The sequence below is a fragment of the Desmodus rotundus genome, chromosome X (assembly GCF_022682495.2).
Source record: "Desmodus rotundus isolate HL8 chromosome X, HLdesRot8A.1, whole genome shotgun sequence".
Taxonomy (NCBI): domain Eukaryota; kingdom Metazoa; phylum Chordata; class Mammalia; order Chiroptera; family Phyllostomidae; genus Desmodus; species Desmodus rotundus.
Window position 1 is genome coordinate 92,023,887 of NC_071400.1, and position 15,027 is coordinate 92,038,913.

The window sequence follows — 15,027 nt, forward strand, 5'->3', positions numbered from 1 at the left end:
GCAAACTTTCCAGGCCCCTTTTCAGAACCTGATGGGAGGGTTCTCTGAGATGCCTGCTCCCCTGCATCATCAAGGTCTAGAGCCTGTTTTCCTGTACCACACAGGTATTAGAAACCCGGGTGTGAAATATTCATGGTCTTGTGGTACCTGTTCAGTGTTACTGCTCTGACTTTTAATTCCTTCATGTCTGGCATTGGGGATTCCCTTCTTATCCTTTTTTGAGCTCATTTATATATTTAAAATCTGTGATTTTTTTTCATCTAACATTTTTGTGTGTTAATAATGAGAGAGGTCTTACTCATAAGCTCAGTCTGTCTTATTGCTGGAAGTAGTCTGCTCTTAATTCTTTCTAGAATGTCTCAGAAGAACTCTCCAATCTTTCTTTTCTCTGATTTACTTCCAACATTCTTGTGATGGGGGACTGGCTTGGGGGATGATCTATGTGACATTCCTAATATAGACTGAATATCCTATCATGCAAACAAATCATACAGGCACATAATTTATGTAAAATTAGTCTCAAAAAGACATGATATATGTGTGTATGTTGTTAATGATATACAATGTAAATGTCAGACAGTAGCTTGAAAATTAGGGTCAGAAAACAGTGACCTTTGCATTCTGCCAAATTTGTTCTAGGATAAATTACTTTTTTATTGCATTATATTCTACTACATTACCACAATTATATGAGACTTGTGTTGGAATTTTGAATGCTTCTCTTTATCATTGTAAATAAGGATGTATATTATACATGGCAATTTAAGTGTTTTATAAACAAACTCACTTGTGTAAAAATAAATTGGAAATGTGATAATTCAATAATGCCTACAAATATGTTGCAAAATAATAGTTAGAACACAAAAGAAATTATATGGTTTCTAAGAGTAAACATCTAAATCAGACTATCATACTGGGCCTTGAACATAGGACAACTTTTATTTAATATATCAATATTCCAAGAGAAAAATAAAAACAAGAAATTCTCAAAAACAAAAATGGTTTTTGATAGCTTTCAAATTACTACCAAGCAATTTTTTTAAAGGTTTTATCTATTCACTTTTAGAGAGAAGGGAGGGAGAAAAAGAGAGAGAGAAACATCAATGTGTGGTTGCCTCTCACGCGGCCCCCACTGGGGACCTGGACTGCAACCCAGGCATGTGCCCTGACTGGGAATCGAACCAGCAACCCTTTCGTTCACAGCCCGTGCTTAATCCACTGAGCCACACCAGCCGGGGCACTACCAAGCAATTTTGATAATGTATAGAAATCATGGTTTGAAACTGTTAATAGTTTTTTTTGCAAACAATAATTAAAGTGTAACAGAAGGTTATATTTTTCATGTTTTATAGGTTCTGAAAAATGGTAAAAAGGATCCTTTGACTTAGCTCCCTTGAGAAAAATGCTGATAAGAAAAAAAAGGGAGAAAAATGTTAGAATTCTATAACACAAACAAGACACACAAGCCATTTTCTTAACTTCACACTGCTCAGGAAAATGACAAAACACCAATTTCTACAAGATGGTCTGTCTTACAAATATGGAATACTTCCCGTTCACATAGGTATCTGGGGCATTCTGAGTATTCCAGCCAAAATGGGTAACAATAGCATGTAAATTAAAATAGCAACCTTCTTGGCCCTCAGTGTTGATCCATCCCACTGACACACCACAGAAAGTATGCCAGACCTTCCACTGACATAAATCTCACATCTGTAGCCTGTTGCGAGATCTCCAAATGCACCACTTCCAACATGCAGGGTTCCTGTGTTGGTGACATGCAGTTGAAAGGAGGAAATAACATACCATTTGGTGTTGTCCGGGCAGGTCTATGAACAGACTTATGCTGGGACCTTGTACTGCTTTTTCAAGATGTTCAAGATCTGCATGTGTTACGTGCTGCAACGTACAAGTGGTATATAAACAAACCTGTGTTGATTTCCAGGAAAATACAATTATCATTTTAGGAGAGACACCACATTTGTCTCAACCCAAATGATGTGCAAAATGACACATTGCAGCTTGTCAGCCTGATCCCCGGAAGTGCAGACATAGCCACATCTTCAGAGGAGGTCTGGTCTATTGTAACAGACACTGTCAGGGGTTTGCTGTGTCCCTTTGTCCTTACCATTTCAGGGCCTTCCAGCCTGACTTCCACTTGCCAGAGCCTGCATTTCTTTGCCTTTTCTGGCCCCCGAAGTCTGCTCAACCCTGTCATGCAGCAGGTCAGAAGTGCTGGGGAATGAACACCAGTTGCCCACAGTGATAACTGGCTTGATACCAATCTCTTCACTGGCTGCCTTCCCTTCCTTGTTTCAGTTTCTTGTTCCTCTATGGTGATTCCTTGGACCAACTCTCAAATCGGCCACATGTACTTAACTCCTTTTTTCTGAGTTAGCCTCTGGAGGAACCCAGTCTAAGACAATTATCTTCTCTCAGAGGTCCTGGCAACTTAGCATTTTGGCAGGCTTCAAGATGTCAAGGCTTCAGTTGAGGAGGACATATATTAGTATATTGTGCCAAATGAGTGCACATTTTCCAGTTTACCATTTGGGTTAAAAGTCACTTTTGCATTCCAAATTCACATCCATATATCTAGCATGTCTTTTTTCTTTACTGCTTGGTTCCTATGCCTCTAGATTGCCACAAATTGTCTAATTCCTAAAATATCCATAGACTTCCTTCATATGATGGTGAAGGCATTAATAGTCACAACACTAGATAATCAATTATTTTAGAGAACAGCTCTAAGGGAGGACACTGGACTGTGTTTAGAAGCAAAGTTATGAGTGGAGTTAAGGCCAGAGTGGAATTGATACTGATTTGTACACTTTGGAATTAAAAATAACCAGTTAAAATAATTAGGCTCTTTTGTTTGAAAGTAACAGAAAGTCACTCTGGTTGCCTTGGGTCTTGTGGGCAAGAGCACATGTGAGAATAATCATCTTCTCCATTAGCAATTTGACAAATATTTATTGAAAAGTTATTATGTGCCCTGGCTGGCGTAGCTCAGTGGATTGAGCGCGGGCTGCAAACCAAAGGGTTGCCGGTTCGATTCCCAGTAAGGGCACATGCCTGGGTTGCAGGCCAGGTCCCCAGTGGGGGCCACATGAGAGGCAACCATACATTGATATTTCCCTCTCTTTCTCCCCCCTTCCCCTCTCTCTAAAAATAAATAAATAAAATCTTTAAAAAAAAGAAAAGTTATTATGTGCAAGGTACTATTCTAAGTGTTCTACATGTATTAACTTATTTAATCTCTATAAAACACTGAGAAGTAGGCATTATTATTATCCTTGATTTATGGATGAGGGAACTGAGAGATTTAATAAAAGAGTAATCTTGATCTTGTGCTTATACCTAGAAGGAAAAGCAAGAATGGCAGCATAGGTGGCCTCACAGGAGCTGGAATGGTATTGGGGGAGGGGCTCTTCATTAGCAGCTCATGGTTTCATGGCTGCCTTTCCTGGGCTCTACGTTTTGATGACTCTTAGACTTTGAAAACTACATTAGCCTCCATATTTGAAGAGAGGTGGATAAGGTGATAGGCTTTTCTCCCCCTTTGTAAATGTTTTAAATTGAAGAATAACACACATAAAGGCAAGTACACAAATCCTAAGTGTACAGCTCAATGAATTTTTACAAAGTAAACACATTTGTGTAACTACCAGCCAGATCAAGATATATAACAGTAAGCTTTTCTGAGGACTCTGGAAGTTCTCATTAATATTCTGTAGTTGATAGGTTATAGGATCATAGAAGACACTTTTTGAAACAATTAGGCCAACATCATCATTTTTGCATAGACTAAGACTGGGAATGGTCAAATGTCATATACAAGGCCACGTGGTTAGAAAGCATCTGATTTTTTGGTTTTGGTTCTAAAATATCAGGAAGTTTTTATGTTGCTCACTAAGTCGGTGCCTGTAGATGAACAATCCCAACTCTCCACTTCTATGTATTTGTTCTACATGCCATATTAAAATTCCTTTTCTTATTTTGTGTTCATTTTATGATCAAACCATCTGGGACCATGATTTCTCCCAGGATCTCTATACCCAGTGCATGGAAATATAGCTGCCCCCTCACTTTGGTAGCCAGTGACAGTCTGGGAACTTGTGATCCCTATCAGCAGAGAGCATAGGATCGGTGCTCTACCCTTCCACAGAGCATCTTCTGCCAGGATGGACCTTCCCCTCCATGATGTAGAGCTGTGGCTGGAAAGCAGCTGCCCAGCCAGGGAGTCCATTTCCAAGGCCTTCCAGGGGTGGCCATTTGACTCCTTGTTATCAGTGGAATGGAAGTGGAAATATACTTTTCGCTTCTGGGCTGAGGTGGTTAAGATGCAAATGTGCTTTCTACAGGGTCTCTTTCTTCATCCTTAGACCCTGAGGGCCTAGCTCAAGATGAGAGGCTATCGAAGGCCACCTGCTGAGCAAAAGCCTTGGCATTGGACATGATATTAGGGAAATAAATGGTTAGTGGGTTCATTTGCTGATATTCAAGTGTTATTGTAACAGTACCTAAGCTGGAGTTGGATCTTGGGGCTTGGGGGTTAGGGAGTAGGGCCTGAGGTAAATTAGTCATAACAGGAATGGTGAAGGGGATCTAAAACTTTTCAAAGGCTATTTTTTAAATCATGTTTTGCTTTTTCCAGGTACTAAAGGCCACAGCAACCAGAACCCCTTATTTGTATAGGAAAGACAATTTCTAGACACTATATCCAAAAAGATAAGGAACTGATCTTCTTTTTATAAGTAAGAACATATTTTCTAGACTCATGTACCTTTTTCAAGATTGTTTTTAGGCATCCCTGAGACAGTAGGGGAAAGATTGCTCTTTGAAGAGTGAGGACAGTCCAGATTTCCATTGCTGAGCTTAGCTCGGCACCCTGCACTTCCGTATTTGCTGAAAACTGTGGACCATCATCTGTATCTGTGATACAGTTTTTATTAACAGAAATGCAAATTTATTTTTTGGAAAGCTTGTCAATAAAGAAACACTGTGACCTTTATTCACAGTGTTCTCTGACTCATTTAAATAAGACATTTTTTTTTATAATGAAAACTTTTTTTAAAAGGTCACATAAAATTTGACAAGGGACAGCCCTTTATATATGCTGTATTGAGAAATAGTCAACAGCAATGAGGCCACAGTGTTTTTATTTCACACAACCACGGTGGAGGCACCAAGAGAATGACTTCTGGCATTAGACTGCCTGAGTTCAGAGCCTGTCTCTACCCTCTTCAAACCTAGTGACCTTGGCAAGTTACTTAATTTCTCTATGCCTCAGTATCTCCATCTGTAAATGGAAACCACCAGATATCTACCTCTTAGAGTTGTCAGAATTAAATTACTTAATATAGGTAGAGCTGTTGGAGTAGTGTCTGGCGTGTAGGAAGCCCTCAATAAATGTCAGCTATTGGTATTACAATACCAATAGGCCCCGATTTATCTGTGATATATCTGGATTTCTGTCATAATATGAAAAGAAAACCAAAGAATTGCCTCACAGGATCAGATATCAGGTCCTTTCTATTTCTCCAAAGAATACCAAAAGCCAGCCCTATGGGGCTGGAGAGTGGGAGGGCTGGGAGCTTCTCTTTTGACACTAAGCCTAAGTTGAATTAGTACAACACTTGTTTAAGGAATTTACTAATGTACATTGAGAATTTCAAATATTCTTCTTCTTACTGATTCAATTTCTTGGAATGAATCTAAATATATTTTAATGTATCTTATTTGCTCTAAATACAGAAAAGGTAAGAAGATACAAAGGTGTCATTTCAGGGTGATTTATAATAGCTGAAAATTGGGACTGCTCAGGGTATAGTAGGAAGGAGTTTTTAAAAAGCATGGTAAATCCTGCTGCTGAACTTACACAGGAAAATAGCGATGAGAAAAACTGCAATGACATGGGATATGCTTATGATATAATATTGACAGTGAAAAGGCAGTATTAAAAATCATATCTAGCCTTGGCTGGTGTGGCTCAGTGGATTGAGCACTGGCCTGTGAACCAGAGAGTCACTGGTTCGATGCCCAGTCAGGACACATGCCTGGGTTGCAAGCCAGGTCCCCAGTAGGGGGTGCACAAGAGGCAACCACACATTGATGTTCTCTCCCTCTTTTTCTCCCTCCCTCCCCCTCTCTAAAAATAAATTAATACAATCTTTAAAAAAGTCATATCTAAAATGTGAATACAACTGAAAATTAACAAAAACATTATACTAGAAATGAGACTGGAAACAACCTAAGCTGTAGTTGGATCCTGGGGCTTGGGGGTTAGAGAGTAGGGTCTCAGCCAAACCAGTCTCTTGCTTCAAGAGGTGAAGGGAAGGGCTAGGCTAGTGTCCCTGGGATGGCTGACAAATCCAGGGAGGCCAAGTAAAGCATCAAGTCCAAAGGCTGCAGAGCAGGTCAGCTTCTGGGTGCGGAGACTGGAGTTAAGGGCCATTCAGGGGGAGACAGGAAGGGTCCTAATATGGACATTAATCATTTTAGGGGGAGTTGGGAGAGTTTCACTGGTTTAAAGGGCCAGTGAGAAGGCAGAGAGGAAGAAAATAATCCTAAATATCAGCAATAACCCTAAATATGTTTAGGTGACAGATGCTACTTTTGATGTTCTTTCCCAATTTATATCTAATTTTCTAATTTTCTTACGTTAAACATGTATTTGTTTTATAATAGAAATAAATTTATTTTTATAAAAGTCTATGATATTTGTGTATAGCTAACACCTTCATACATGTACACTGTAACTGAATAATTAAGTAAATGGATGGCAGATGGTGGGAGTCAGGTTTTTCATTGTTACAGTGGAAATTTACAGATTAGCAAGTAGAGCAAGCTAGAATGATCCATTTGGTAATGGATTACCTTGAGACATTGGTACAAACTTGTATTTAGCTTAATATAGATATGATGGCTACATATAGAAATATTTATAGATATCTATATATATTTAGTATACGCACATATATCTTTCTTTGTCCTGTCAGCTGAGAGGGCCTAAAACAAACAACATCTCAGTAACAAAGAACAAATCTAGTATCCACATCCTGGTTTCTAATACCATTTTCCATTACAAGGAACAAGGGCTCCTTGAAAAAAGGGTTGATTCTATGATTGGGGCAGGAAATACATAAAATGAGCCTGGAGTATCTTATAATGCCAGAAAGTAAGAAAGTGCACACAACACATCCCCACAATGATGGGGATATGTCATGTCACAGGAGTAAACTGAAACAGCTCCTAATGGCCAAAGCTGGAATAACATGACCAACAAAATATATAAATTGTATTGGATTATAACTCAAAGTAAAAATAAATATCCCTAAGTCCTTACTGATATAAATAATTGATTGAATATCTTAATAGATTAGGGGAGAAGAGACAAGTCTCCTATGTACAAGAATTCCAAATAAATTATACAGATATTCATACTCAGGGAGATGGAGTATTACTCCCCACTCTTTAGTTGTGGGCTGCTCATAGTGACTTTGCTTTAAAGAGGACAGTATTGGAAAGGTAGGAAAAGATTACAGTGGAGAGACCTGACAAACTACTTCAGCCAGGTGATCAAGACCAATATCAACACTCATAAATCATGTTGATTATATGTACCCTTGATATGATGCAATGAAAAGGATACTTTATCTCTGTGAGCTTCTTCCCAAAGCCCATAACTCCAGTCCAATTATGAGAAAAACATCAGACAAACCCCAATGTTTGGGGAGGAGCATCATACAATATACCTGATCAGTACTCCTCAAACCTGTCAAACTCAAAAACAAGGAAAGTCTGAGAAACTGTCACACCCTAGAGAAGCCTAAGGAGACATGAGAACTAAATGCACTGCGGGATCCCGTTATCCAAGAAAAGGCTGTTAAGTAAAAGCTCGGGAAATCTGAATAAACTATGGACTTTAGTTAATGATAATGCATTGATATTGGTTCTTTAATTGTAACAAATGGATCATATTAATGTAAGGTGTCAATAAGAAGGGAAAGTGTGTGCAGTAGATAGGTATATGAAAAATTTTTGTATTATCTGGTTAACTTTTCTATAAATCTAAAACTATTAAAAAGACAAAGTACACTTGATTCTCATTACCTGCAGTAGTTATGTTCCATAAAGTCATTGTGAACACTGAATTGGTGAATATTGAGCCACTACCCATAGCTATGAGCCTCTGGTCACATTTTGGGATCATGGAATAACCTTGTTTTAAGTGTGTTTCTGTTTAAAGATGCCTTATTCATATGTATTGTTCATTCATGAATATTGAATTCATGGCAAACAGCACTCTAACTCATGTCTGAAAGAAGCTTATCTAATACGAATTGTCTCCATAGGGCACATCTCAGCTTTCTTGCACTTAGGAATACTAGACAGCAAGCCCTTCAACACTATGCTTGGGGGCCATTTTAAACAGTGAAATCATCCACAAAAGGCACAAAAATGTGAAAAACATGGCACTAAGTAGACCAAAAATAGGACACTTGTTTATATGAGGCTATTGATACCTTAAATGTGCTAGTCCAAATTGAAATGTGCTATAAGGATTCACATCAGATTTTGACTATTTAGTAAAAAAAGTTATCTAATTCATATTTTTATATTGAATAAGTATTAAAATGACAATATTTTAATATACTTGATAAGTAAAATATATTATTAAAATTAATTTCACTTGCCCTGGCTGGTGTGGCTCAGTGGATTGAGTACCAGCCTGCAAATTGAAGGATCACCAGTTTGATTCCTGGTTGGAGGCACATGCCTGGGTTACAGATCAGGTCCCCAGTAGCGGGGCGTGAAAGGCAACCAACTGATGTTTCTCTCCCTCTCTTTCTCCCTCCCTTCCCCTCTCTCTCTGAAAATATTGGCACTAATAATGGCACTAAATAGATAAAATCTTTAAAAAATTAATTTTACCTATTTCTTTTTTACTTTTATAATGTGGCTACTAGAAAATCTAAAATTTTAAAGATTTTATTTATTTATTTTTAGAGAGAGGGGAAGGGAGGGAGAAAGAGGGAGAGAAACATCAATGTGTGGTCGCCTTTCACGCACACCCTACTGGGGACCTGGCTTGCAACCCAGGCATGTGCCCTGACTGGGAATCAAACCAGCAGCGACCCTTTGGTTCACAGGCCGGCACTCAGTCCACTGAGCCACACCAGCCAGGGCTAAAAAACCTAAATTTACACATGTGATTTGCATTTTATTTCTATTGGACAGTGCCAACCTATATCATCTCTGGGGAAAATGAATTTTGTTATAATATTTGTAGTGTGGAGAAAAACATAAGGCTATAGAATTATTTTATCCTTAGAGGCACCATTTAATCCCCTTCTATTAGGATGCTAAGGTTCAGACAGGTGAAATGCTTTGTCCAACTTTATACATACAGCCAGTTGCTGGCAGGTAAGACTGAGACACCAGTCTCCTGTCCTGCCGTCCAATCTATTTCCCCTTGATCTGCATCCCCCTTCCCCATATATCTCCACCTGAGCCATAAATAAAACCAAACAGCCTACCTTACATAACCCTTTAGGAGACAAACAATATTGGCTATCCCTGAATTGAAAGAGATCATTTCATAAAATCTTACTAGATTTCTATAAGCAAAGAAAAATATAGGATGCCCTGTTAAATTTGCATTTCACATAAACAAGGAATAATATGTAAGTGTAGGCATGTCCCATGAAATATCAGGGACACAGTTATAGTAAAAAAGTATTTGTTGTTTATCTGAACTGCACATTTAACTGGTGTCCTATATTTAATCTGGCAACCTCTCCTATAAAGCCTTTGAGGAAAAAACCTTTTTGCTGATTTCTCCCAGACACTTAAGCACTTATTTTTATGTGTTCCTCCAAGGAAGAGCCCAACCTAGTGAGTCATTCAGCAGCTCCGTAATAAACAAGGGAATCTCCAGACTTGCCTTCCCATCTGCAGGCTGTCTCGGCTGTCAATGCTATCTTTCTAAACAGCCAACTTACCCGGGAATCAAGCCACAGATCTCAACTGTCCCTCCCATCCTTTATAAGCAATTTGAGTTGGGCAAGATGCCAGCTTTAAAAAATGCACCAACTCTTGTAACTATGGAGATAAGAAGGAAGGAAAAGAAACAAGGAAATAGACAAGGTTTCCTTTTCTTTACAGAAGCTCTTCTAAATGTAACAGATGACAATTGCTACATACATCCCAGACATTTCCTGGACATTTATACATATCAAAGGAAGCAAGGCAAGAGTTAATTTGATGTGACATTTCATGATCTTGCTTTTCCTTCATTACTATTAGTTTGTGGTATAGTAAGGGGGGAGTGATGGAAGTGATCCATCCAAGGTACGGGCAAAAATTGGGGTACAGGTAATAAGGGGTTCATTGTCTGTAAAGAATTTACAAACAATAATAAAACTGACTAAAAGTAGTTCTGCTTTTTATTACCCCATGTGCTGGCAATTCTAAACAATGTTGTTGGTAAAATACTCCTTCCACTACAACTCCCCCTGTCACCCCTGACCCTCAGAACTTCTGATATTAAGCAACGCTATCAACCATTCAAACAAAAACCCTACTTTATGGAATGCTGCATTTTTGTTGTTTTGGTGGACAGTCTGTAAGAGGTGGAAAGGAGAAAGAGCTGAATGGGGATGCTTAAGCCATCAAAATTGCAAGAGTTTTGATGAATGGAGATTTCCCTCTTGTGCACATATAGGACCTTGCCTTGAGGTTTCCAACGATGAAGAAGCAATATTACAGTTAAGAGAGCACTCAAACAGGAGTCAGAATACCTGGGTTTAAGATGTAGTTCCATGTCTACATAGGTATGTGACTGAGGACAAAATGTATGGCCTCTCTGAGCCTCAGTTTCCTCCCCTGTCAGGTAGATGCTCTAACTACACCCTGCCTGTCTATTTCATCTACTTGTCTTGTGCAACTAAGAGATAGAACATATAAAAGAAAGTGCTTTGCAAGCTGGAAGGTGTTTTACTGATATAAATCACTGCATTTGTTTTAACGGAGACCAAAATAACAATGGCTTAAACAAGATAGACATCCAGTACTCTTTAAAAGTCCAAGCTTGTAAGCAGTTGACGGAGGTAGGATGAGTAGTTTTCCTTTACAGAATGACACAGACGTTACACACATCACTTCTGTCCCTTTCTTATTGGTTAAAACTGAGTCACATGATCTCACACTGCTGCCACAGAGGCTGAGAAGTATAGTCTTTAGCTGGGCAGCCATGTGTCCAGCTAAAACCTGAAGGTTTTATTGCTAAAAGCTGATAATAGATATGTGATAATATGCAGTTCAACAACAGTTACTGTCAATATTTTTTAAGCTAGTAGATAAAGGATATTTTGTTTGTTTGTTGTTTTATTGCTCTGAGGAATGAGAGCAGGTGAAAAGTCCCATCTTTCCACTATGGCTGATGAGTTTTAGATATCAATACATAAAATGTAAATTATCTTGGTTTAAATGAAGAATGAATTCCCAGAGAGGTGGATTTCAAAGCACTTACATCTAGGGCCTGTATGTGACTGCTCTTTCAGGAGACCTTGTCAGAGTGGATTAGGACACATCTTATAAATATAGCCCTGTGCCTCTTGGGGACCAAGGCCACATGCCAGGAGAAACATGGAATTTAGAGCACCTTGCTACTCTACTGACCTTGGCCAGTGAGCTCATCACTGAGCAAGTGCTACATCATGTGGTTAGTACCTTATCATCCTGGAAGCCTGTGTAACTGCCTCCATAATTAAACACAGACCATTAGCTATAACACACCACACCCACATCAATTATGCCAGTTGGAATAACAGCCACAGAAACCCTCCTTTCCTGTCTTCTGCCTCTCTGGAAATAATCCTGGTTGTATCACACAGGTGTAATTAGAGCTGCCTTGGCTTTTATAAGATGTCAAATTAGCAAGGCTGCTATACCATGATGGAACAGAAGCTTTGTTCTTCCATACACTGATTAAAAGGTAATTTAACCTCTTCCAAAGGTGGTCTAGCCAATCCCCAGCAATATTGACATTGTGTTAATAAAAAATGGCTCTCCAAAGTGATAAATTAGCCCTCTGAGACTAGTATGCAAACCCATCTTCACTGGATGGCCCAGCCTTAAAGAGACAACTTGGTAATTTTATCACCCTCTGCTCCCCTCAATTAAATCTGCAGGAGCTCAGGGACCATCTCTGGAGTCCAAAATGCAGTCTTGCATCCTCCTCAGTAATGCAAGCTGCCCCAGCTTACTGGTTTTCTCCCATGCTCGAGGCTAGTTGACAGTAGCTCAGAGGTTATAGGGCTGCTTAATGGACCTCATTTCTTAGAGAGGAAAACTCAGTTTACCATTAGAAAAGAGAGAACCAAGCCAAAGGGTATTGGAATGTGGGAGGAGCCTAAGCAGTCACTTAATCTAATGCTTTCATTTTACATAAGAAGAAACCGAAGCCCCGGGACATGGAATATCTTGGCTGAACTTGCAGGAAGCTGAAGCAGCAGAGAAGGACTAGAATCTGTTTTCTCTGACAATAAGTCCACCCTTTTTCACACTCCTCTAGACATCTTACCAAATTGCTTCCTACCTATACACCAGTTCTGACATCATCCAAAGCCCCTCATTCCAATCCCTTAGTTTTCTTCCCAGGTGAAGACAACATTCATCTTGCTTGAGAACATGAATCTGACTTCCCAAGTGCAGTAGACAGGAATCTCAATCCACAAGCTCAGGGGAGCAAGAAACATTGCTTGTCTTTATCATCAATAAAGCAACCACCCTCATCCTGCCAAGCTGGTGGGAATTTCAACCCCAGACATTCATAGTTCCTCTCCTACACTCTTTAGGTCCTCTCCTCCATTCCGAGACCCAGAGTGGAGGAGAGGTCTCTACCCAAGGTTCTGGGTCTCAGGCACTGCTAAGACATCAGGGAGACCTTCTGGAACACAGACCCAGAGGTATTATTGAGATGTAACAGCCCCAGACGGAAGGATCCCTTTAGCTCCCTAGACTCGGCTAGAGTTTGGCTGTGACAGGAGCTGTGGAAACCCTGGCTGGCTGGAAGCCTAGGCCTTGGTCCAATTTTTCTCCTTCAGCTCTATTGTCTGAGATCAGCCTCCTCTTCTGGTACTTCCAGGATGAGGAATGTAGGGACTCGTGGCTCTCCAGGTTCTTAGGCATTTCTCCTGTCCCAAGCTAGAGGAATTGCTTTTTGTCTTAGGAAAATCTTTCTTCTTCTCAAAAGTATTCTCTTTCTTTTGCCTCACACTCTAGGAGAGTATTAAAATTCTCTGGAGGGACTGAGACTTTTGGAAACAAAAGCCAGGAAGGGAAATATTTTGGGGGTAACTGCTACTCTTTGTCTAGCCTCAAACCTTCACCATGGCTAAATAAACAAACAAACAAACCACCAGATTAGGGAAAGAAAAGGAAAAATGCACAGAAAGGAAGTATAAATTATCTCTCTAAAATTATATTGCATAGGGTGACTGAAAGTTCCATGAAAAGAGAAACACCCAAATTCCAGTTCATTTTCTCTGGAGAAAGGATGCTGGGGGAAATTATCCCAAGTTCATCTTCAAAGGAGCATGAAGACCAGGGAGTCATTCTCCACAATGAGAAAGGCCACTAAATGACCTCAAAATGCAGCAATGACTGCACCAGCTATTTCATCTTTCTCACTACTTGATTGTTCCTTAACTCCTTGCCACCTGGCTATGGGTGCCACTGCTCTTCCTAACAGCTCTGTGGAAGGTCCCCACTGACCTATTTGTCCAGACCAGTGGCTAAATCTTTGACTTTTCCCCAAAACTCTCCTCTGGGGCATAGTTGGTAACACTGGAGTTTACTGGCTCATCCTCTACCTTTCTGACCATGCCCTCTTTTATTCCTTTACTCACTTTTCTTCCTTTCCTTTCCACTAATCAAAGGCAATCTCTAGAGAACTGATCTTGGCCACCTTCTATCTTTATTCAGTATTCCACCTTGATTAAGCCGATGTTACAACTTTTATTGTCTTTAAATCAACAACTCTAGCCCCAGTCAATTTCTTGGATTCTAGACCCAGAATTCCAACTGCCTTTTGTTTATTTCCTGCTGGATATGCCATCAGTACTACCTCAAACTTGCCATGTTCAAAAGCAACGCATCATTCTTCCCTAAATCAGTTTATCATTGTGAACTCCTTGCTATATTAATGCATCACCATTCTTTTAAACTTTCAGTCCATTTTGACTCCTCCTCTCCATTGACTTTACATCCAATATTGTTTTAATATAAATAGATTTTTACCTCCTCAAATTGAATATTCTAAGTATTATATATTCTAGGTATTATACAAGTACAGAAGAAAGTGAGACTACCCATCTGCACACCATCTTTTCATGTAACATTAATTTAACCATGGCTATCATTTGGGCCTTTATCATTCCATAATTTCTTCTACACAAATATGTATTTTTATATAAAAGGGATCATCATATACTCTGGTTTCTCTTCAGATCGTATAAATCTTTTGCCTTTTATTGAAACAGGTCATCCTGCTTTGAACTTGTTTTGTCACTTATTGTATCATGAACATTTTTCCTATGCCATTAAATGTTCTTTTACACAGAAATTCTCAAACTTTAACTTTGTATCAGAATTATCTGAGGGTGCTTGTTAAAAAACATATTTCCCTTGATCCTCCCCCAGAGATGTTCATTCATTATGCTAAGGAGGACCTAGAAGGTTTTCAGATCCCAGTTTGATAAATACTCAATTGGTACAGCATCATTTTTTAAAAATTGCCTCATTTTCTTTTGTTTACATTTACCATAATTTAGCTATCAATCCCCACTGACATATTTGTAGGCTGCTCTCCAGTTTTTAAATATTATTATTAGTTCTGCACTCACTGTATTTCTAGTCCCTTTTTTTGTCATTCCCTCTACCCACCCATCCACACACTTTTTGTTTAAGGTAAATTCCTAGAAGTAGAATTTCTACATCGAAAGGATATACAAATTGTAA